Source organism: Propithecus coquereli, unplaced genomic scaffold (genome assembly GCF_000956105.1).
Source record: "Propithecus coquereli isolate 6110/MARCELLA unplaced genomic scaffold, Pcoq_1.0 Scaffold216, whole genome shotgun sequence".
Lineage (NCBI taxonomy): Eukaryota > Metazoa > Chordata > Mammalia > Primates > Indriidae > Propithecus > Propithecus coquereli.
Window position 1 is genome coordinate 878,283 of NW_012146745.1, and position 24,016 is coordinate 902,298.

Here is a 24,016-nt window from a genome sequence, read left to right on the forward strand (position 1 = left end):
AATTTTTAATAATATACTATGGTATATCCTAAAATGTTATCTTCTTTTTTTTCATAAAGACATTTAGAACAAACCTTTGCAATTGAGGCCAACCACGTTTCCAATATAAAATTGGAGCTCGACACCATTCTAGGTAAATATTAGTGATACAAGAGTAGTTTTTAAGTAAAATAAATGAAAATATTTTGTGGTTAATACAGTAGTAATAATATAGCTTAATGATTTCATATCTTTGGGAAGGATTATACGATTTACCCAATAAACACTAAGGGATCTCTTTGAGTCTTGGGGATTGACAGATTAAACTTCACTTCAGATTCTATATACAGCTAGTGTCTTTCCTTATGCTATTTATAATTATTTAAAACTCCAAACTAACAGCTACATGTTGAGGAATGGCAGCAAGTGCTTGGTAGCTTCATCATATAAGCCTGAATATTTGGCATGGATTCACAAAATAAGGAGATATTTATATCTGAAAATCTTTAACAACCTTGTATAATAGGCTAAAACCGTGCATATCAGACCCAAGATTTTGAATGCTAAATATTTCAATTTGCAGTGCAGAGCTTAAGGAAGCTTTAATCTATCTTTATGTTTATTTAAACAGTGGAAAGTGGTTACTCATTTCTGTGGCATATTTACATCTGCTTTTTTTTATACTCCCAATAGTGTATCACCTAAAAAGGGAAGAATGAGACAAACTCTTAATTTTCAAATTGTTCATATCACAGTTTGAATTTTAAAACATCGGCATATTTTATTTTCAACACTAAAAGCAATGGATTAATCTGGTAAATTATAGGTTATAACTACACAAGATGTTAAACGTTTCCCTGACCACACAATATGGCAGGTCACATAAAATAACTGAAATGGATTTTTTTTGTATTATCTATGCCAGAAATAAGTACTATCATGTCATCCATTAGTACCAAAATGCGTGTGAGAACTTTTCCCTTGACTGTCAGGGTGCCTTTGTGCTGTTGATATAATTCTGTTATTAAATAAATAATTTTCTCCGCTTCCTCGTTTTTCCCTCTCCTAGGAAATTAGGCCATGATTACTAGGCTGAATGATGCTTCTTTAGTTTTAGGCTTTTGCCAACTATTAATGACAGAAATTTGTCAATTTTATACTGAAAAACATTTTGCAATTGTTTTATAAAACACACATAAAAACTAATCAATAATTTTAACAATGATCCCTGGGTTTTGTTTTAAAATGATGTGAAATCATAATAAGTATTATTAATAATAACATTGTATAATAGATAGATAAATAGAAAAAAACTGTGAATAGCCAGATGTTCTAATGCATATAATTTTAAAGGTATTAACTGTTGTCTTCTTTTTACAACTTTTGGGTTGCTTGTACAGAAATATTTGGCTTCTACATTTCCTCTCCTCACCACATATATATTCATATCATGCATTTTTTTACTTCAGCTTACTACTTACATTCATACTTTTTCTCGTGAAATATTTTTGTAAATATGATTATTTTATTAATATCATTATTTCATCAAATTATATGTCTTAATTAACAGGTTTAAAGTGATCCACTAATTTGGTAGAATGGAACAATAACATAATATTTTTAAAAACCTACAAATTTAAGAAATGTGAATAATGGCAAAGGATAAACAGTATCGCCTGAAATAGTCTTTTGATTGAATGCTATCTGGGACAAAATGAGCAATATGCAGTTTATATATTCACATAAAATTTCTAAACATAAATAGACAAATGTGTAGTAGATATTCTATGAAAATTAATCTTTCATTAACTGTTAAAGTTGTGTAACAAATATAGACAAAAGTATTTTTTTCCTGAGGTATATCTAAGTAAAGGGTCCATCACTGATCCACAGATAATACATGATTATTATTATTATTCTCAGACCAAATAATTGCTGAGAATTACCCACATATTAATAATTCCTTCAAGTGTCTGAATTTTCTCTACAAGTTGATCACAGCTACTAACTCATTCTTAGCAATTTATTTCCAATTTTTATTACATTCATTTCCAGCAACTGTGTTTAATATTTTTCAAGTTGACTTGGTAATTTTATACCATATTACTCTCAGTCATTTTACTTGTATTAAATGTAAGAGTCCATCAGGGAGTCTATTAAACTATACTGCCTGTAGTAGAAATTCACAGCATATACAAGTTGATGGCACCAGGTTAAAATTTATACCTTAATACACTAAAATAATTTATATATACAGACTATAAAATTTAATGTAGTTTACATTTTAGAAAATTGTTCATAATGTGGAATGACCTGGATAGCCTGGAAAAGTATACCCTAAAATACATAAACTTTGCAAACCATAGAAAGCACTTAACATATGTCTAAAGCCATACATAAGTGATGGAATAATGCTTAATTTTCAATCCTAAAAAAAAAATTGTATAACTATACAAATAATGCATGTTATGTTTTTATTTCTTAAGAATTTTCAACATTTTAAATATGAAAATATAAAGCTAATTGCTAAATGTTGATACAGAGGACATCATCATTTTTACCCGCTAATTTTACTAGAGTAAAAATGCCCAATCCTCAGACTACACTGTTATCACTGTTCTGATTCAAGATTATTCATCTCAAATTATGCTATACATAAGTATGGCATACATTGCATATAAAATCTCCAGTGCCGCTATGTAAGAGAGTAATGATAAAAATGTGGATGAGAAAAAATTGTAAAGATAGAATACTATTTTCAATCAAATAACACTGGCTATAGGTATATGCTCATTTTCATTTGCTTTTTAAATTCAAAACACTTTATTCAAAATATAATTTCTAAAAAACCCTACTTTCACTTTTTTCAAAAAGGAATATCCTTCAAAAAGAGCTCTCTCACATACATTTTGCCTAAAGTTTATATTTTACCTTTGTTTTTATTATTACTCTCTCATGTGAAACTGTGGGCAATGATATTTGTGTAATAGTAGGCAGTAAGTGACAAACTTCTCAGGCAAAATCTTTTAGTTTTCTTAAAATTCAGTTGAGTAAATTTTATTGAGAGAGTAAAATAAACAAAGTGCATTATCAGGACATTCCCTATTTTCATGGGTTTTATGGTATGGGAGTTTCCATAGTGGCTTTCCTCCTACTTGAACGTATAAAGTATCCATCCAGAGTGGTTCATTCCCAACAAAAGCTACTTAATACATCATATTGAGTTTGACTTCCATACAGAAATTTTCCCTAAGAAAGGAAAGCAAAATTCTTCCCATAATCATGCTTCGTAAATGAAATATCGTTAATACCAATAAACGATTCAATGTGTTAGAACTTTGAAATCTACCATGAAAGCTAAAATGTAGGCTGGAAGTCACTTATTCCCCTAAAATTCTTTTGTAAAGTTAATAAAGTAATATATCCCTAGATATTTAAAAAGCAAAATCATACCAATTTCTATAATTAGTCACATGCACATGTAAACTGAGACATAGTTGTATTTAATTGTTAATTGTGAATTAACAATCTAGTTTGTGATTTGTATATTTAGCATGATTTGTAGGAATAACATTTTTTCTTGAGTTGAAACATCACAGAAAAGAAGATATTCTTATCTCCAATCTAGAAATATATAATATAACATATCAATTGTTGGTTTAGTTCCTTGTACACAATAAATCAATTAAGTACCAAGAAGTAAGTACAGGTGAATATGCCTTATCCAAAATACTTGGGACCAGAAGTATTTCATATTTCAGATTTTTTTAGGATTTGGAATATTTGCATATACTTAATGATATTTTGGGGATTGGACTCAAGTATAAACATGAAACTTACTTATGTTTTATATATATCTTATACACATAGTCCAAGGGTAATTTTATACATTATTTTAAATAATTTTGTACATGAAACTAACTTTTGATTGTATTTTGACTGGAATCCATCACATGAAGTCAGGTGTGGAATTTTCCACTTGTGGCATCATGTAGGTACTCAAAAAGTTTCCAATTTTGGAACATTTCAAATTTTGGATTTTTTGAGTAGAGGTGCTCAGCCTGTAGTAGTTAAGGTATATTTCAGATATACCTGTTGACACAGTTGAGTAAAAAATGTCATGACTGTCTTTTTACCTTGGTGTATGAGCGAATGAGAATCTTGGATTACATCTATTAATAATATACTCTTCTTTCCTGGATTATAAGATGAATTTGTAGCAAACAAAAGTCTTATTTATAATTATCAAAGGGGTAATGTCATTAGGTAGCTTCTCTCCAATATAAAAGAACAGAGGAACTACTCTTCCCTTCTTTACTTTCTACTCTAACCTGATTCTCTTTAGTATGATTTGACATTACTAGATACTTATTTTCAAAAATATAGATATCATCATTTGGTTTCAAGATGCAAATGCTTCTTTGCTTCTGTTTTTAATTTAACTCATTATTTTCTTTGACATATTTTAATGTCCTATTTGGAGGTTGCCTTTTGCATTTTGTTGTTGTTTCTATGTTCAATTAGTTCAAAGCCCTCAAATTCCCATTCTTCTTCTTATATAAGTGACTTGGTAGATTTTACTTGGATTAAGAACATTGATGTCTTTTATAATTGCACTTTCTTCCCCTGTATAGTAACAGTGTAAGTGTATGAGTGTCGTTATCCATTTAAAGCTTATCAAAAACTTCCCTTTAAAAGATTGCTTTTTACTCCAATTGATGTTTCTCGGAAAGTATACTGAATGGAACTTTACAGGAATTAGAACATTGAAGTAGAAATGACTTTTCTTGTTATGAAAGGAGATGATCCAGCATTGCCTATAAAAAATGTTTGAGGATTAAGATTTTGCACAATTTCTACTGTTCTTTTTTTTTATTTTTATTTCTACCAAAGAAGGTGAGAAATATAAAATGATTTGCCAACGTGACAAAACTATTTCAGCATTCAGTTTGTAAGTTGGCTCCATTGTAGGACTGCAGCAGGAAAGGTAAGAGGGCTGAATTGTAACAGAATTAAAAAACATGTTATTTTTTGAAGCACTGTGATGTAAATTTACCAGTCAATAAATGCAACAAGTTTCCACTGAGGCTTGCAGGCCTAGAGAGAAAACCAACATGAAGGTACCTATGTGCATAGTTGCTTAGCTAATTATGAACAGTGGCTGATTAGAAATGTGCAAGGTGATTCTTCTACCAAAGTTTTATTCCCTACACCTGTACCTCTGAGTCCAAATGTTGTCAGTGGTATAAAAATCCAATGATTTACAAGATAACTTCTGAATATGTAATACCTTCAAAATATGATTAGTGCCTATTAAAATTATAAATATATTAGAATTTGACAGATGGGACTTTAATAAGCTGTGTTCTCCCAGGATTTCTAATATTTTGCTGTTCCTAGCTATGAATAGGATAAATTGCATGGCATGCTCTTCTTCATAGAACTCTCCAGTGACTTCCCATTGTAACCAGAATAAATAGATCATCTTATCTATGTCAAGCCAAGCTTTATCTTGGATTGTCCTTCTACTAGATCTTCACAAAGCTAGCTTCTTATCTTTTAAGTCTCCAGGGAGACCTTCCCTAACCACCATGGCTAAAGCAACTCTCCTACAACACACCTCTTTCCCCCTGTTATTTTTATATTACGTTGCCCAGCTCTATTATTTTATAGTATATATCAATATCTAAAATTGTATTTGTTAATACTTTTATTTTCTGTATTTCCTCTACCAGGATGCAAGTCCTAAAACCTAGGGCTCTATCCATCTTTTTTATACAGTAGGCACACAAAAAATTTGCTAACATTTCATAGAAAATAAAGCTACTACTAGTTAGTGTATTAACTTACAAAATTATGAAGGTCTCATATATATTTATTTGAAAATTTAATTTTTATTAAAATAATTGTTAGGGTGGAGATTAAGAGTGTATATAAGAATAACGCCATCATAAATTTATATAAGATTTTGTGGTTTATAAAAGTATGTCTAATTATTCATTTAGTCTACTATATAATATATTTTAAAATGCTAGTATAGTAATTTTCATTCTTAAGTGCATTTTTGTATTTTGTTCCTTTTTTTTTGGCCAGTTGTGTTCTAAGTGACAAAAAGGAAACATCATTTTGTTTGACAATTCTGAGAGCTAGAATTTTATTACCCAAAAGGCAAGTGCATTTAAATTTGAAATAAATGCTTTTGATGGCATTTAAAAATAACAACAACAACAAAAACACCACCTGAAATAGAAGTAAATCGGACCGTAAATAACAAATTCATGTGCTGAGCAGTATACAGGAACTCACTGTTTGACACTCTTTACTGATATTAATTCAATTAATCATCACAGCACCTTACGAATCAGCATTCTGTTTCTTGTTTTATAATTCAGAAAACTGAGGTATGTAAAATTAAGTAAGGCAATCATGTTTAAAAAGTAGTAAGTGTTTAGAGCTGAAACTACACAGTCTGGCCTCAGATGGTAAAGAGCTAATTTGAGCAAAAGAAAACAAACAGAAGTGTCCCTCATTTCCTTCAAAGAGTAAAATCTTAAAACAAACAAACAAACAAAAATTCGGTTTATAGGCACTTAAATCTTAAAAATCTCTGCCCTCTTTTTTATTCACATTACAATATTTTCCATTAATTATAATCAAACCTTAGCTTCCTTTTTCAAAGCAGGATTTAAAATCAATATAACCACACACAACTTCTCTTCTGTTGTTGGCATCCTTGGTGAACAGACAGCTTGTCCTTTACATAAATCTTTTGAGTCTTTTTTAATTTGTTGCACTGAGATGTTCATTTGGATGAAACTGTGAAATTATGATGTTTCCTAATGAGCAAATAATAGATTGATACATATAGTTAATAAACTATTGCTATGTAACACAGGTTTTGCCACTTCTGAATAATCCCTCTAAATAATAAATCAGTTCTATAGCAATATTATACTCAAATGCATATTTCTTCTGAATACTTTCCCTTATATGAGACTGTGAATCAAATTTAGCAACATGATTTAATCTTTATGTAATCATAAAATATTTTATTTTACAACATGTATTTCTTAATCCATAACTCATATGGCCACATACCACATAAAGCATGGTTGTGTGTGTGTATATTTTCTGCTCCTTTAGAGAAGTAAAAGCCCAGAGTGTGTACATTAGTGGATAGGAATATAACCACAACACACACAATTCCTTCTAGCCTATAATACACTAAGCATTATGTTTATTAAATTTATTTAATTGAAGTATCTCATTGATCTCTCAAAATGGTCCCTTCAACTTTTCTTAAGCAGCTGCCTGGAAACAAGAACCAGAGAGCTCCTCTTCATGCTAACTTTTTAAAATTAAGCATAAATGTTTATCTCTGAAATGAATACTGGTGACTCAATGTCTGCTAAATAATTTTGACAGAATAAAAACAAATTACAGAAAGGTACATATATTTTGAATATCAAAAAAGGAAAAAATAAGAATTTGCCAAAAGTACATCATTTGGATAGCAATTGTAATACAGGTAGACTAATCTTCTACATTGTCTTTTCCATTGTTATGTCTTTATATGTTTATGTTCCTAGAACTACTGGAAGAAGGTATATTCCATAGCAAGGGTACACAGAGATATTCCATGGATCATAAATCCATTAAGGCAGATTGTGTAACTTTGAAATTATGAGCTTTAGCTTGTCTTACCTGCAAAATCTGTCAGTAGAACTTCCCTTTCTATTCAATCCTACCTAAGTGGCCAGGGTGAAGGGTAGGGGGGCAATGAAGTCTGAGAGCAGAGGATTCTTTCAGCTTAACTGGTAACCAAGTCTGAGCATATGGTAATCCAAGATCTCAGTGCTATGTCAAAACAAGCGTGGATTTTTATGTTCTGGCCTCAGTTTAACAAATCTAACATATCAAGATAAAAATACAAACATGATAACATAACAATTCATGATTATTAAAAAATGTTTAATCACTTTGAAGATAAATGAAATTTTTTGCTTCGGATTCATTTTCTGGAAGTAGAGCCTGAGCCAGGGATTCTAGAGCACGGGATTTATTGGGAGAGAGTATATTAGGAAAGCCCTTTGAAACAGCAAGACAAGCAACATGGTGAAGAAGAAAAAGCTGAGCAAGACTGTGGACCCAAAGAAAGTCTATATTTGGTGGGATCTAAAAGAGCAATTCCTTTTGAGAAAAAAATTACGCCCCAGGATATTCCTATGGTTTTTAACCCCTTGTCCCATTTCCTTGAAGGAAGGCATAAAAATCCAGGCAAGGCAGCTCACTTAAGCCTATATCCTCAGACCAGCAGCCACAGCTGGGAGCTTGTTAGAAATGCAAATTCTCATGCCTTATTCCAGATCTTGCAGTGGAGCTCAGCAGTCTGTTTCTACATTCCCTCTAGAATATTCTGATGTTCAGTATCAGGTTGAGAATACCTGGCCTAGAGCAGTTCCCTGAGTAATTTTGCAGAAAAAGAAAAGGTAATTTGAGCCAGCAGCTGCTAAACTTCAGCAGCTATGGGATGGAATTAATGGTCTGGCGAAGAGGATTTGAGTGGGGCACCAAGAGCATCCACCATATGTTCTTTATACTGTCACCTATATTTTTAAATTATAGGACAATATTATGGGACACGTGGATGAAGACAAGAAAATAGAGATTTACAGAATAAGAATTTTTAGGACTTTGACATTTATATTTATCACATTATTGTCTTTCTGAAGAAATTTAAAACACTTAGCTGTTGAATGAGCCATTGGAGGAAACACATACAGCATTCAGTGATTATAGTAAAACATTTTAACACTGAGAAATAATAAATAATTAAAACTCAATTTTAGAGATAGATAAAGATCACCTAAAAGGCAATCTTAAGGCAGACTTAAGCTTTATACAGACATATCCACACAAAAGCCTCATAAAATTATAACAGTTTATGACTTTATATAACAAGATTGAAGAAAATAAATCTTAAACAGACTAATATTCTTCTTGAATCCAATACAAATCTTGTTTTCTATAGGAGCTGAAGAAAAAAAAGGGAAAAGAAGAAAGAAGAGAGAAAGAGGGAAAGGAAGGAAATTAGTTTATTCTGGCTAGTATATTTTCTCACACAGTAAACAGGATGGCCTTCTCTACCTTGGTATTCTTCTCCAATGCAACAAGATAGCAGCCATTAAGAAAATTTTCACAATTGGATATTTTACTGAAATATTTTGGCTGAAGCAACAAAAGTATGTTTTATCTTTCCAAAGTCTCTTTGTATATGTTCCCCTGCTTGTCTCAAGCAATTATCCTTTTCTCTAAGCCATTCTCATTTGTTAATTCAAAAGGGTATCTAATTCAGATCTCTTCTCAAGCAGTAATTCCACATGGAAGATATACCTCACCCTTCAGACAAAGACAGATGTCTTAATGCATGTGCTCATTGCACTACAGACCACTCATCTGCTGCAGGTATTTCTCCTAAAATTTTAAATCAATTTGTACGAATATTTTATTTATTTCTATGATGTCTTTTAGACTTTAAGCTCCAGGGTGCAAGAGTGTGACTCTTTTTGGCTCATCGTTGCGTCCCTAGCCAGGTCCAATCCGGGTTTATATACAATAAATATAAAATTATTATTAAAAAATACAAACATTTTAAATTTTAAATAAAGGTGACAAATATAAGAGTATCTCAAAATAGAAAAAAAAATACAGACCAAATTTTGACATCATATATTTAAAATATGTTTATCCTCCATTGCTCACACGCACGCAATTTACCATCGAATACGTTCACATCAAGATATTGCCTTTGGCACCACATTTTTGTGGCCTGAAGTATGGATAGTTGACATAGGTTGGAAGAAGTTTTCCAGAAAGATATTTCTATACGGGGACAGAGAACAATAACTAACTCTATATGGAAGTGACAGTAATCACTTCCCCTATGCTTTAGCTGGGTCTCAAATTATCACTGGCAATTATAGTGTCACCAATCAGAAGTATGGTGGACAGGAAATTAGAGTGGGAAAAAAATCAGTAATCTTTAGTGGAAATCAGAATGGAAAAAAATAGCAGTCTTATCTGTTAATTTTACAACAAATGGTATGACTAAGTGAACCCATAGCTTAGCCATTTTCAGGGCCTTGTGTGGGGTCCTGAACAGGCAAGAGTCCCCAGACAGGAGGCCTAACAGCTTAAACTTCCTTATCTTTCCAGTAAATCTACCTGTCATCACTTGTGTCTTATGAAGTGGCCACTCCGTAGTAGGTTCTTAATAAATATTTGCTAAATAAAAGTCAAATGACAATGTCTTCTTGCCCCATCCCTTTCCCAATGCACCTGTTAAATAAAAAATGCACATAGTGCTTAAACACTAAAATCGAATTCAGAACAATTACTCTTCCGTATGTGATGTTGTTTCCCAGTAGGGGGTTCATATTTCCCATTAGGAAATTTTGTGGTTTAATGATTCATGCAAACACAGAGGCAGGTTGAAAATAGTTTGCACTTCTTGAATCACTGCTTCATACAATAATTGTTAAGAGAACATAAATTGTAAGTGAAAACAATATATTTATATATTACAGTTTACTTCACAATTGTATATACTGTAATTCTGTATCACAGAATAAATAAAAATGATTTTATACATTTTAAAAAATTATGCTACAGATTTACCAAGAAAGAAATTTGCCTGGTTTTGCTGTCCTTTAGTGTGCAAAGGACTAAAATCCTCCCTGCCTCATGCTAAATTCTGAGTCCTGAGTGTTGCATTCAAAGGACATCCATTCGGTTAAAGGCTGGAACTGGATTCACAAGCTGGTGATTATTTCTAAGTCCAAAAGCTCTCTTCACATCGAATTCTTCTTATTAAACAAAAACACTAATGAAATCCATTGAAACTAATGACAAAGGCTGAGTTTATCTGTGAACAAGTTAGCTTTAAAATGGATAAAAAATTTTGGTAACTGAAAACAGAAGTTTGTAAGTCAGTATTTTAGGAAAATAATTACAGAATGTTTGCTAAGTGCTAACTGAAAAAAAACAAATTCCTTCTACCACAAGAACATTCAAGAATTCCAAGAAATTGGTGCTCTTTTTGAAAAATAAGAGCATGATATAATTGTTTATAAAAACAGGGTCTTTTGCTTCATAGAGCTTATAATGTTCTAAGAATGCCTTATTCTGATGCATTTCATATTCTTACATCTTCCATATGTTAACAATCTGAAAATCACTCCAATTTAGTTATCTGTCTTATTGACAAAATTATGAAGTCAGCATCCAAATGACATTTACAACACTCATATTCAGGAACTTTCAACTTAGGTTCTATTTTAAGAGTTTCCAAATAACAAACTCACTAAATCAAAATGTATTTTCCAGGAGAGAAATAAAGAAAGCAAATGTTGAGAAATAATTCTCATGAATCTCTCATGTTTCTTGCATGTATTCTGAATGGGGCATCAATTGTACTTTTGTTCCAGGCTGTCTTTTCAAGGATCTTTGCATAGCAAATGGTCTTAGAAGGTAGATAGAGTTGTCTCCCTCCAAAGCAAAGGCCAGTCATGTGTAATGTCAATTATAAAAGATTCAGCTTCCCTGAGAGCAGGGCTCCTCTGCTGCCACACAATCCATGGGGTCTGGTAGTGTCATGTAACACCGTTCACATTGCCCTGTGGGCATCAAGGCTTTGGCCCAGGATCCGCCTGTGCTCTGACATCATCCATGAAACTATGACAGGCTAATTTGTTAAGACAATTCATAGTTCATGACAGCAAATCATAACCAAATTTGAAACAAGAGGGTGGTGGACAAATATGCATAAGCCTCAACAAACTATGTCTCATGGAATGTGATTATCATTGAAGGTAAAGATTAGGAGGCAAATGGCAGATAATTCTGAGTAAGAACATGATGAGATCCCAAGGGTCTGAAATCAATGTTTCTAGAACATTAAGGATCATCATAAACTGGATCCCAGCTAATGATATTTGTTAAACCATTCAAGAGGAAAACAATTCAACAAATATTAAATTGAAAAAAAATGCTATTAGGAAGCCTGCATTGATTCATTGAAGAGTTTAGATACGAAAAACCAGTCATTTTTTTCCATTTTTGTATATTTTCCACATGATCAGAGAAACCTCTGATAGTTCATCATTATCATGTATTGTTATGAGCTCAAGAGAAGGGGTAAGAAAGTAGCAGACTTTTTACTTGGGGGATTTTACAAGGTCCTTGTCAAAAACTCAATACATGCCAATGAAAACAAACATGTAAGTGTATACACATGGACATATGCACACATGTACAAGCAAATATGCACAGAGAAGGTGAAATTAATCATTACAAACTCCTAGGTAATCTATCTGTCCTCTTTTGATACATAAGTTTCCTTATGTATAGCTCCAATTTTCAAGAAGGAGGTAATAAACAAACATGAACTTTCCCAGAAACCCATGAATCCATTTTTAAATTTTAATTTTGTTTTTAGACTCTTTCCTCCTGTGCTGAGCCAGTGCCCCACAGCTCCCACCCTGTTGGGCAGAGCCAAGTCTTACCTGCTGGCCTTGGACCCAGGAACTCATGAGCCAAAATGGCAGCGGTCTCAGGGGAGGGGCTGGCAGGAGCCTGGTGGAGGTGGACACTGTTAGTTTTAATTTTTTAATTCCACCTTGCAACTACCACTCCCCAGTTGTGATGATAAACAATATTTAACTAAACCAATACTAGTCTATACGCACAAGTACAGGTAACAGCTGATAATAATACTACATGATCCTTGCTCCTTGACTACTATGGTAAGAACATTGTTATATGCTTCAATTTAACAGCAAATATTTGGACATATTTTTCATGTAAGCCTTACAGTTTAACAGAAATTATTATGCTGTCTTAGAGAATTACCTTGGGCTAGGAGCTTTAAATAGGCTGGCTTTTCATTGGCCCAGCAAATCCCTAGCTACTCAGTGTACTTCTTGGCTTCATTCTGGCATCTGTATGCCAGCTGACGAAAGATGAGCCCCTAGGCAGGAAGATCTGGGTGCAAATTGATGCACTGAGTGTCACTATATGCTGGGCCCCATCTTTAATAACAAGCATCCTGTTCCTGTTTGAAAAGTATTCTTTTGTTTAAAGCAATCAATATCCTCCTTTAAGTGACAGCTATTTGGGATCATTACTGTTGCACTTAGCCAAACTGTAAGAGTAAAGGGAGGCTACCTGGGTAGAGGGAAGGCAGCATGTGAAATATTAAGATCTAAGCCTATTCAATTTACAAATTGACAAAACAAGACAACTATCGTATGGCAAAAAAGATTGTCCATATCAAACAAGTCTATGTGAATAAGTGACTACATTGAGGATTGTCTTTCTTTTTAAAAAATCCCATAATCATAAAAATAGTATGTTTGCCCGACCTTGACTTTTGTGTTTATACATCTCCTCAAAGAACATATGGAAGTGATAAACATCTGCTCCCTAATTCGTTATCTGTATCTTGGTCATTTTGTTCTTAATCCTCCTTCCCTGCGCTATACTATGTAAAATCACCATAGAGGAAAAGACATGAGACAGACTAATAAGCACATGCAAAAAAAGTTGCCAAGTAATTCTTTTTACTTTCTTGATTTTCTGGTGGTTCCTTTCAGAGACCAAACAAATGTTAGATTCAATTTCTCTCTTCCCACTTTATTTTCAGATGGGACACCCATGGCCATCTTCCCCAAAAAATGCCAGAGGCATTTAGTCTATTGAATGTAACCAAGCCTGTATATTCAATACCAATAAAATTATAAAAATCTTCTTTCTTTTGAGTAGGCAGTCTGCAACTTTGGGATGCAAGGGACTAAATCATTCCCAACTGAGACCTTCATCTTGGTAAGAATTAATTCCATCAGGACATTTACTCACCAGAAAGGACCTAAAGCTCTTTCAAATCCTAAAATGAATTTATATATACCTTTTAAGAAACAGCAGATTCCTCGTGACTTAGAAAAAGATGTGTTTCCATCCTTTTATATGCAATTAGCTGTTGATTACCAATGACAATGGTAGAGTGAAGAGATAGGGTAAATAAATCAATACAGAAAATAATCAAAAGGCTTTTTTTCTGATATTATAGTTTTCAGCCCATATTTATTTTATTTACAGGTTCCTTAGACCAATATTAAAATCAATTTATATTTCCTGAGCACATTTCAATAGGTAACCAGAAATATTCTAAGTAGAAGAGATCAAACAACCTTTTATTTAAAATGGATGGGGAAATTCAATAGTCAGTATTTCTCAAAGTAAATTCTGTGAAATCTGTACATATAAACTACCTTTGGTGCTTACTGAAATTGCAGGCTCATGGGTAATATCCCAGAATTTCTTGCCACATTCTCTGGGATTAAGGATCAGGATCTTTCATTTTAACACACTACTCAACTGATTCTTAAATGTGCTAAATTTTGACAACCTACATATTACCATGATGGAGAACATCACGTACTTCTAAAAACTAGATTGTGTCATTACTAGTTAAATAGTTAATAAATTGTATAATTACCTTATAAACATGTTTTAACTAAATTCATTAATTTCTTTATGCATTTCTTTGCACAATTATTTATTGTCTACTGTGCTCTAGATACTACATTAAGCCTCAGAAATTAGCAAGAAAGACAAACTTGCTGTCTTCCTGGAGCTCACATTTTCTACTAAAACACAGAGATATTAATCAAATAAATGTAATATCACAACCTGAAGTTGTGATAGTTTCTATGAAGACAGGTACATTGTACAAGATGGATGTAGAACAAATAGTATGATTTGATTTTGTCAAAGAGGTCAATATAATCTTTACTGTAGAAGCGATGATTGAACTGAAACATGAAGGATGCATAATGACTAAATAGACAAAAAGTGAATGGGGTGATGTTACTTTAGCCAAAAAAAAAAATCAGATTGTGCACAAGGTGTGGGCAAGTAGAGAGCATGGAACTATTGCTGAAACCACAAGGGGGTTCCAGCCTACGTCCAGGTGCTCACTGCACAGAAAGCCAATTACTGAGACAATGGGGATTGCCAAGGAAGAAAGAAATTTTTAACACAAATGATGTCAGCCAGGAGAATGAGATTGGTGGATTCACATCCATCTCCCTAACTAACAGAGAGCAGGGCTTTTATAAGAAGTTAAGGAATGTGGCTATGAGCATCTGGGCAGGTTGTGTCAAAATTAACAAGAGGCTACATGCACTGGGGAAGGTTGATTTAGAAGTTAAAATTTAGTGAGGGATGGTGAGTCTCGGTGTCAGGAAGTCTGTGACAGGTCTTTGGAATTTTACCTCCTTTATCTTGCAGAAATTCCACCTTTCCTGGAAAACCAGTCAAAAAAGTCAAGTAGTTAGTTAAAAGTTACAAGGTTCTAGTCATCAAGACCTCCTGGCCCAGAATCCAAATCATAAGAAAGCTACAGGGAAAATATGTATGGGGGTTCATCCTCTGTGTGTTCATGGGGCCGATTACAGAATTTTCACGGAAGCAGAAGCCTACTGTGGTTTGTACAGAGAGCAAGAGAGATCATGATGAAAGGTTACATTGGCAATGTTGTTAGAAGCTGGAATATATTGGCCCTTTTTATTCCATGTTACTGAGTATAGTTGTTACTCTAAATGTGATTGGTATAACTAGACTCCTTTAAAAAACAATTGTATATGCATAAAACTTAGAAGGGACATATCAGTTAGCTTTTGCTGAACAACAAAACATCCCTAAACTTAATGGCTTAAAACAACCATCATTTTATTTTGCTCACTATTCTGGGGATCAGCAATTTACACCGGACTCAGCTAGGCTTGTTCATGTATGTGCAGTCAGCTTACAGTTAGCCAGATGGCTCTACACCTGAGTGTTAGTTGTCTGCTGGCTGGTGCAGCACGAGTGACTGGATTAGATGCTATTCAACATCTCATAGGCAAGCCTTACTATAATGTATAGAAGACAAGCCTTACTATAATATATAGTGTGTTTCAGCCCCTGTTTGTGAGATATTTGGTAATATCCCAGTAACCAAATAAAATCACATGCAAGAACAGAGAGTTATAATGGGAAAGCATACAAAATTACATGGCTAGGGGTGTGAATAAGAAAAGTATATGTGGACGTATTTCTAACCGACCACAGTAGGATATAGTTGATATGGGTTTTGAGGTGACTGATGAAGTCCAGTTAAGTGACTTGTGTTGGGGGGTGCCCACTGGTTCTGAGAGTTATTTAGGAGAAAAAGTAGATAGGACTTGATAATGGACTGGATTTAGGGAGTGAGAATAAATGATAATTGAAAAAAAGCACCTATGTTTATTTTTGGCACAATTAGAAAAAAGATTGTACCAATCCATGAAATAGAAAATTTTACAACATGTTTGTGATTGTAGATATATGTTGATATGAGTTGACTTTGAGTCTCCAAAGACAGCATATTAAATAGGCCTCTGGATTTCATTAAATATGGGTCTGAAGCTCATATAAGTCAGCCTTTTGAATAAAATTTTGTAATCCACCAGCAGATATGGTATAATTGAAGCTTTGAAAACTCTTGCCATCACCTAAATTGATAAAATAAATAAATAAGTTGAGAGCCTAGGTTTCCATCTTGAAGAAGTTCAAGGACAAGTAGGAAAATGAATTTATGACAAGGACCAAGAAGCAGAAAAAAATAAAGGAAATCTAGGCAACTGTTATGTCTTGGAATCCTCCAGAATAGTATATTCCAGTAGGAGAAGTGACCAACAGACTGAAAGTTGCTGAAGAAATCAAGATGAGGAATTAAATTTTCCTATTGGATTAAACAGTTGGAATTCCTTGATGATTTTAGCAAAAGCTTCTTTGGGTTAGTTTACAGGGGCAGAAGTGAGATTAGAGAGGATTGAAGAATGAGGGGGAGGAGAAAAAATAGACACAGTAACTTCCAGGTAAATTCAGTATATATGTGTACACACACATACACATAACACACACACACACAGTGTGGGCTTCTGTGGTTTTGTAGGACTGCCATAAGAAGAAGTGTTGAGGGAAATGAAGAGAATAGATTGAGAGTTATGTGATGAAGGAAGAGACTTGAAATAATAATATATTAGTAGAACATTTAACATTTACAATAAATTTTTCCTAAAATTAATTTAACTTAATTTGATTTCTTCTTCTTCACAAACCTGTAAGAGTTGGGCAGGTAATATTTATACAGATAAATAAAAAGAATATTTACTTATGCCCACTATGACAAAGCTGATTAATTTCAGAAATGATCACAGTCACTATTATTAGTCATTATTGTGACTAATAATTCAGATCTTTTTCCTTTATAGAGTGTTTTCTACTATGTAAAGGTGGCAAATACAAATAATTAGTAATGAAAAGAGCTATTTCTATAAGAAAACAGAGGCAAAAAATGTGAGCAGCCGAGTGGCTACTTGTCGATTCGGAAAGGAAACAGTGGTGAAGACCGTGGTATTTGGAGTCAGACTGCCTGCCTTCAAATCCTGCTCTGCCACTTACCTGCTGTGTGATTTTGGGGAAGATACTTAACTTCTCTCTGGGCCTGAGTTTCCTCATTTGTAAGATGTGGATAATAGCTGTGTTCTGCTAAGAATTAAATGTTAGTGCAATGAATTTACAGCATGATACGCTTTTTTCCCCCCATTTCATGAGAAATTTTTATTCAATTTAATAGAGAAAAAAATATAAATATCAAATTGTTTTAATAAAGAAGAGAAAAATTCATTTATGTTTTGCCATTCTCAAAGAGCTTTAAGCAGATGTGATCTTTCTTAATTTAGTAATTTTATGGATAGGTAAATTAGAGAATATAAAACCTCCTCTAAATTGAAAAAGGGATATTGCAAAATTCATAAAGAATAAAAAGGAAAGTTGGATAAATGGTTTTAAAAATTATGAGAAGGAAAGGCAGGGTAAAGGGGCTAAAGTCATTCCCTAGGTACTGTAGAACCGTAACAAACAAAATGCAAAGAGGGAACTATTTGGGGGTTTAGTAGTAAAGCCCTCTTCCCAAATTGTACATGAGTTAGACTAGTTGATAAGATACTTTAAAAGGTTTAAGACACGAATACTAGAAATACACTAACAAATGTAGTAAGATAAAAGTAAAGCAGTACCTCACTTTCAAATAAATACGGACAAATTTACCTTGGTTTCTTGGGATGACTTCAACCAATCTCAATGATATTGTCCAACATTGAGCATCTTTTGAAATATTTTTTTCTTAATTTCCAATCAGTTTGATCTCTAACTTAATGTTAGATCAAACAACTAGAATAATTCAATACTGTTAAAAGTAGTTACTACAAGAATCTATTCAGAATGCTGGATTTAAAAGAAATATTTTTGGAATAAAAATCACCAACTAAAGTAGACAAATATCTCGAAAGAGTTCTATAAAATTATTTTTGTATTACATATATAATTTTATGTGCTAATTAGTATGGTGCTTAAAAATTTTATAATCATTTATATAAATGCCTTATCTCATTTGGATCATAAAGAATTTGTGGAAGTTTGTAGGAATTTATCATTTTCAGATGGGGAAATTCCAAGCTCCACCATACTATGACCTGATACGAAGAAGACTCAGAATTGTAACAAGACCTTCTGGACTTGAATGTGAGCCCTCTCCATGCTTTTTCTCACAAAATTGTGCAACTACATTTTGGTTTGTTTGTGTGTTGTATTTTGTTTCTTCTTCTAATATAGCTTACTATGGCACCATGTTATGGTGGTGGATTTTCCTGGGAGGCAGTCCTGGCTTCATCACTCCATCTCTGCCCCATGCCAACAAGCTGACATTGGAAGGGCGCATCAGTTCACTGGTCTATAAAAAATAAAACACAGCATTGTATGCTCCAGTACTCAAATGTGGCTAGTATTTTGCTAATTCAAGTAAATAAAATAGCAAAAACTACAACAACAAAAAACAAAACCAAAAAACTCCAAAAACAAAAAAATCCTAAGGATTAATCTTACTTTAACAAACTCTTTTTGGTTTGCCCAAAATAATGTGTAACAGCTCATGTTAGGTGACTTATTTTAAATTGTGAAGATGAAAATCCCCAATTCCCTTAGCATTATTTGTTAAAGATATTACAAATAATGTCGTTTTTAGTATAGTGATTATGAAAGTATATTTGTTTATAGATAATTTCAAAGGCCCTGAGAAACACTTAGAATAAATTATAACTGTTGTAGAACCCCTGGTTATGTGAGCAATAACTTGAGCTCCATGAGGGCTCATAACTCTGACCTGTTATTTCTGGGTCAGCTCTTTCCTTTTGCAAAAGTATGCGGGATGGAAAGAAGACGATATCTCTAAAATATCCACAATCTTTGTCCCAGCCCTTGATTTCATGAGCTAGACTGAGTTCAGGCTCTTCATATCATCTGCACTGATCTCTAGCTAGCCATATTCCTATGTACAAAAAAAAACCTACCTAGGATCTGACATGGAGAATGGAAATGAAAGGAATTAAAATGATTGCACTATCCATATATTAATAAAAGACAAGTAGGATTAACATTAGATGCTACAATTTATAGAGTCTGGAAAGCAGCAATTGTTCTTTGTTTGCAGGGATCCCCAAGAAACCAAATAAAGTAATTGTATGAAAATTTTCCCTTCTTAAATTGCTTTCCCAAAGAAGAAAGTTAAAAAGGGCCTGCTGCAGAGTATGCCTATATAATAAAAGATTTATTTATCTCTAAACTTTTCTTTTTCTCTTTGTCTTTTTTCTCCTCTCCTTGTCTACATGTTTCTCACCCTCGCCCTCTCTCTGTCTCCTCCCACTGTCAAACCATAACTCAGTTTATTTGAAGATAGCAAAGTGCTTTGAATTTTGCAGAAATGATAGTCCATATAAATGGGAGCAACAAGAAAAAAAATGTGTTTCTCTTTGGTAGCCCCAGTTGTAACATATGGCAGCAGGTTTCTATAATGAGCTACAAAAGTCTCTTAAATAACATTAACTATTTAATGGAAAGCCACAAACACTTGGGAACATGCAGGATTTCAGCTGATGGTCTGTACTTAATGCATTATACTCATATAGAGAAGAAAAAGAGATGGAAATGAAAAAAGTCCAGAAAAACAAGCCTTAATTGTTATGTTTAGTTTAGATATCCTAGTCTCAAAAGGTACAAAAGCACTACATATTAGAAAGTTTTTTGTTTTGTTTGTTTTTTTTTAGAAGTAAACCATGTCATCTGAGTAAAAGCAGCAATTTAAGATACACCCCAAACTTGGAAGGGTCTAGGATAAAACCCCCAGAGTTTCAATGGATATATTCCCAAGTATCATGGAGTCAACTTTGGTAGCTGATGAGCTGATGCCTACAGTCACCCTAATTTACTCGCTATAAGGGCTATCAATTAGGGAGAATAACGTGTTCTAGAGCTAAGTTTTATAACTGGCCCACAAGAGAAGAAAATTCTTTGTTTTTCTGGTATAATATAGAAGCAATAAGAAGGCTGTTAACAGTGTTTTATTCATATTGTTATGACTGTATCTACAGCAGTAGTTTATCACCTGAGTTATATTAGGGAATTGTTGAAGACATTTTTGATTGCCACAATAGGAGAGTGGTGCTACTTACGTCTAGTAGGGCAGCCAATGGTGGTCCTCAACATACTCAAATGCAAAGGACGGTCCTCCACAGCAAATAATTATCTGACCTGAAATATTCACAGTGCCAAGACTGAGAAGCCCTGGCTGAAGGGATTTCACAGAAAAGCCCAGTTAGCTAAATGCTCCATAATTTGTCAGACTTCTTTAGAGTTAAAAGATTACTACAATGATAGGAGGACATGAATATGATTATAAAATAAGATCCTAACACATGCATCATTATATAGCTTGCCACTCCTGAAGAGTGAAATTTGTGTTGGAGCTTAGCAATGACAATTTGGAGAAAGAGTAAATTATAGGGTATTGAAGTGAGTCAGAATTTTGGAGACCAGTGGGAACTTAGAAGTCATCTAATATAACCTTTACGTTTTACAGATAAGGAAAATGAGAGTTTACAAAACTTAAGCATGTACTATCACTGACTTAAATAGTAGGGTTATCATAAATTGCATGACTCCTACTTTTCCAGCTCTCTTTTTAGTAGTCTAAGAATTACAACCATATTGTTTTCTAAAAAGATGTACTAAATTATCCTCAAATTAAAGAACATTAAAGTAGGAGACATGCTAAAAAAGAAAAATGTAGAACTTTGCCATTTGGACAAATTTTGGACGAGGTACTTTATGCCTCTAACACTTAATGATCTTTACTAAAAATGAGTATAAAAATATCTTGTTGAGAGAACTAAAAAAACATATATCTGTCATATAAGGTTTGGACTGTAGGGAACGGAACACAATTCAATTAGGTCCTTTACAGGTTTAGAATATGTAACTTCAACATTATCTTCACTGCACAACTGCCTTTGTGAATCTCAAAAGACTCATCTATGTACATGCTCTACATTTTAATATCAGTCACATCTGTTTGGTTGTGACTCCAGGCATGCTGATTAGCGTCGGACGTATCAATAAAATAAAATCACATGTCCAATACTTACATTATTAAATATTATGAAGACTAAATTAGAGCCATAAAAATTGCATATTGGTATAAGAACCAGAGGATTTAGGAATTAGAAATAATTTTTGAGAGAGATCAATGTAAATGTAAATGTTGTAATAATTCTAAAAGCAATAAATTATTCGCAGAAGAGAAATGGGACTAAATTCAATAGGTTAAGAATTGTAAATAAAATGTAAAATAAAAATGTAAATAAAAAATTGTCAAAACAAGATGTATATACAAGTCAAATATCTGAAGAAAGACTAAATCAAGATTTCGGAAAATGTTTATGATCAGACAGAAAATTCTGATTTTATAGTTCGTCCTGATCTAACCATAAGGAACAGTTTTAGTGAAGCAGGAGAGACGCCATTTCCACCTGCCATTAATTGCAACACAGATTGATTCATGGTATCCGTATGACTCAATCAGGGATTAGAGAAAAGGTAAGCTTAGTAGAGATCAAACACTTCCATATGGTGACAAAAAGTAACAACCACAAATAACTTACATTGTTTTTGGACAGATATATAGCTAAACGAGTATTTCAAAGATAACATGCCCTCTGAGCCTATACAGCAAAAACATAAACACTATACACTTATCAACATTTTGTACATCTGAAATATAATGAGAAAATAGTAATTTTGTGTTTATCAACACCTACATATATTAACATTTCTAAAAGAATATATATATACATTTATAAATATGGCATGTTTTTAAGGAAAGACGGAAAACTAGATTTGGGGGCAGCAGCCCTTCTACTTTCTTTTCATCTAGGACACACACACACACAAAAATTCAAAAAGTCCATAGAGTCACATTATTTTTTAGGTGGTGGGACAGATTTTTAAGTGTGTTATTAGCTTCTCCAACTGTGCCTTCACTGATACCTGGTCTAAGAATTTTAACCTTTTTATAGGTTAAAACAAAACAACAAAACAAACAAAACAAAACACCTATATGTGCTTTAGTTGAATATACTTCAATGTTTGACATAACTTAAACTGACAGAGAATACCAGAAGGACCCAGGAAGGGTAATGATTCTAAACACTACCTTTCTCTTCTTTCATTGTTGTGCACCTACCACTGCCTAAATTCTATGGTGGTATTAGTGCTTTCCGCAGTTTAAGCATGAGTATATTAAATATTAACACACAAGAAAATTTGACTTGTGTCACAATAAACATTTCAAATTTGAAAAGCATAAGAATTTATTAGGAAATTTGTAATTATTTTAGTTAGATGAAAATGGAACTTTTAGGTAATTCCTAATGTTAGGAAGATAAGTTCATATTTAGTTATTAATATTCCAGGCACTGTGCTAATCTATTTATTTGATGAAATAGCTTATTTAGTCCCCTTTGAGGATAATAGTATTATCATCCTCTGTTTTCAAAAGTGAAAACTGAAGCACAGAGAGGGTGAGTAAATTATCCAAGATCACATGCTTTATAAGAAGAAATAATCAGATCCAGATTATAGCACCTCAAAGGCTCAACCATATTTCTTTTTATAAATATTATGAAGAATCCCTTCTGACATTTTCTGTTGAACCTCTGTCCTTAAGATGGAAGTCAGACTAAAACTGATTTTGCTGTTATCATTCAATATTTTCAGTCTCTATTCATGTAGAAATTACTATTCTAGAGAAATCATCATAATTTAGTGATTCCAATGTGAAGTGGAAGAGACAGCCTTTGTTAGACACACAAAAGTTAACCAGGAGGTTATCAGAACGTGAGTTCAAAAATATAAAATAAAACCACACTTATTATCTTACCTTAGAAAATTGTGATTTCAGAAAATAAAAGATTAATGTATTTTCTTATCTTTTCAAGCTATTAAGCCACCTTTCAATTTCATTAGTCAATCTTGAAGGGGTTTTGTATTCCCCATCTTAAATGTTAATCTGTAGTATGTAATTTCGTCAAAGTAAATGATAAAACTAAAAGAAGATACATAATAAGTATTTTTAAATTCAATTCAATAAATTCATTTCTTATTAAAATTTCAGCATTGCTGAGAGTTTATGCTCTCCTCAACTCCTGAAAAAATGGTTGAAAAAAGTTGGGAATTTTTAGGTAATCTGAACTCTCCTTCAATCAATTAATAATAGCAAAAAAGACATATCTTTATTACTAGAGGCTAAGTGACTATCTAAAAAAATAGAATGAGATATCATGATTTTTATATAGGCATGGTAGCAATTTATGCCATTCATCAAACCTCTACCCTCATTTTAATGGCATTAATCACTGGCTGAGAATTGGACTGTTGTTGGCTCAGAGTGCAAGAAATCCTGATGGAAAGGCTCATAACAATGCTGAAAAAACAGAACATGTGCACAAGTTAGGAGAAAAAACATAGTGGTATCCAAGTACTGGATGTATGTGTGTGTGTGTAT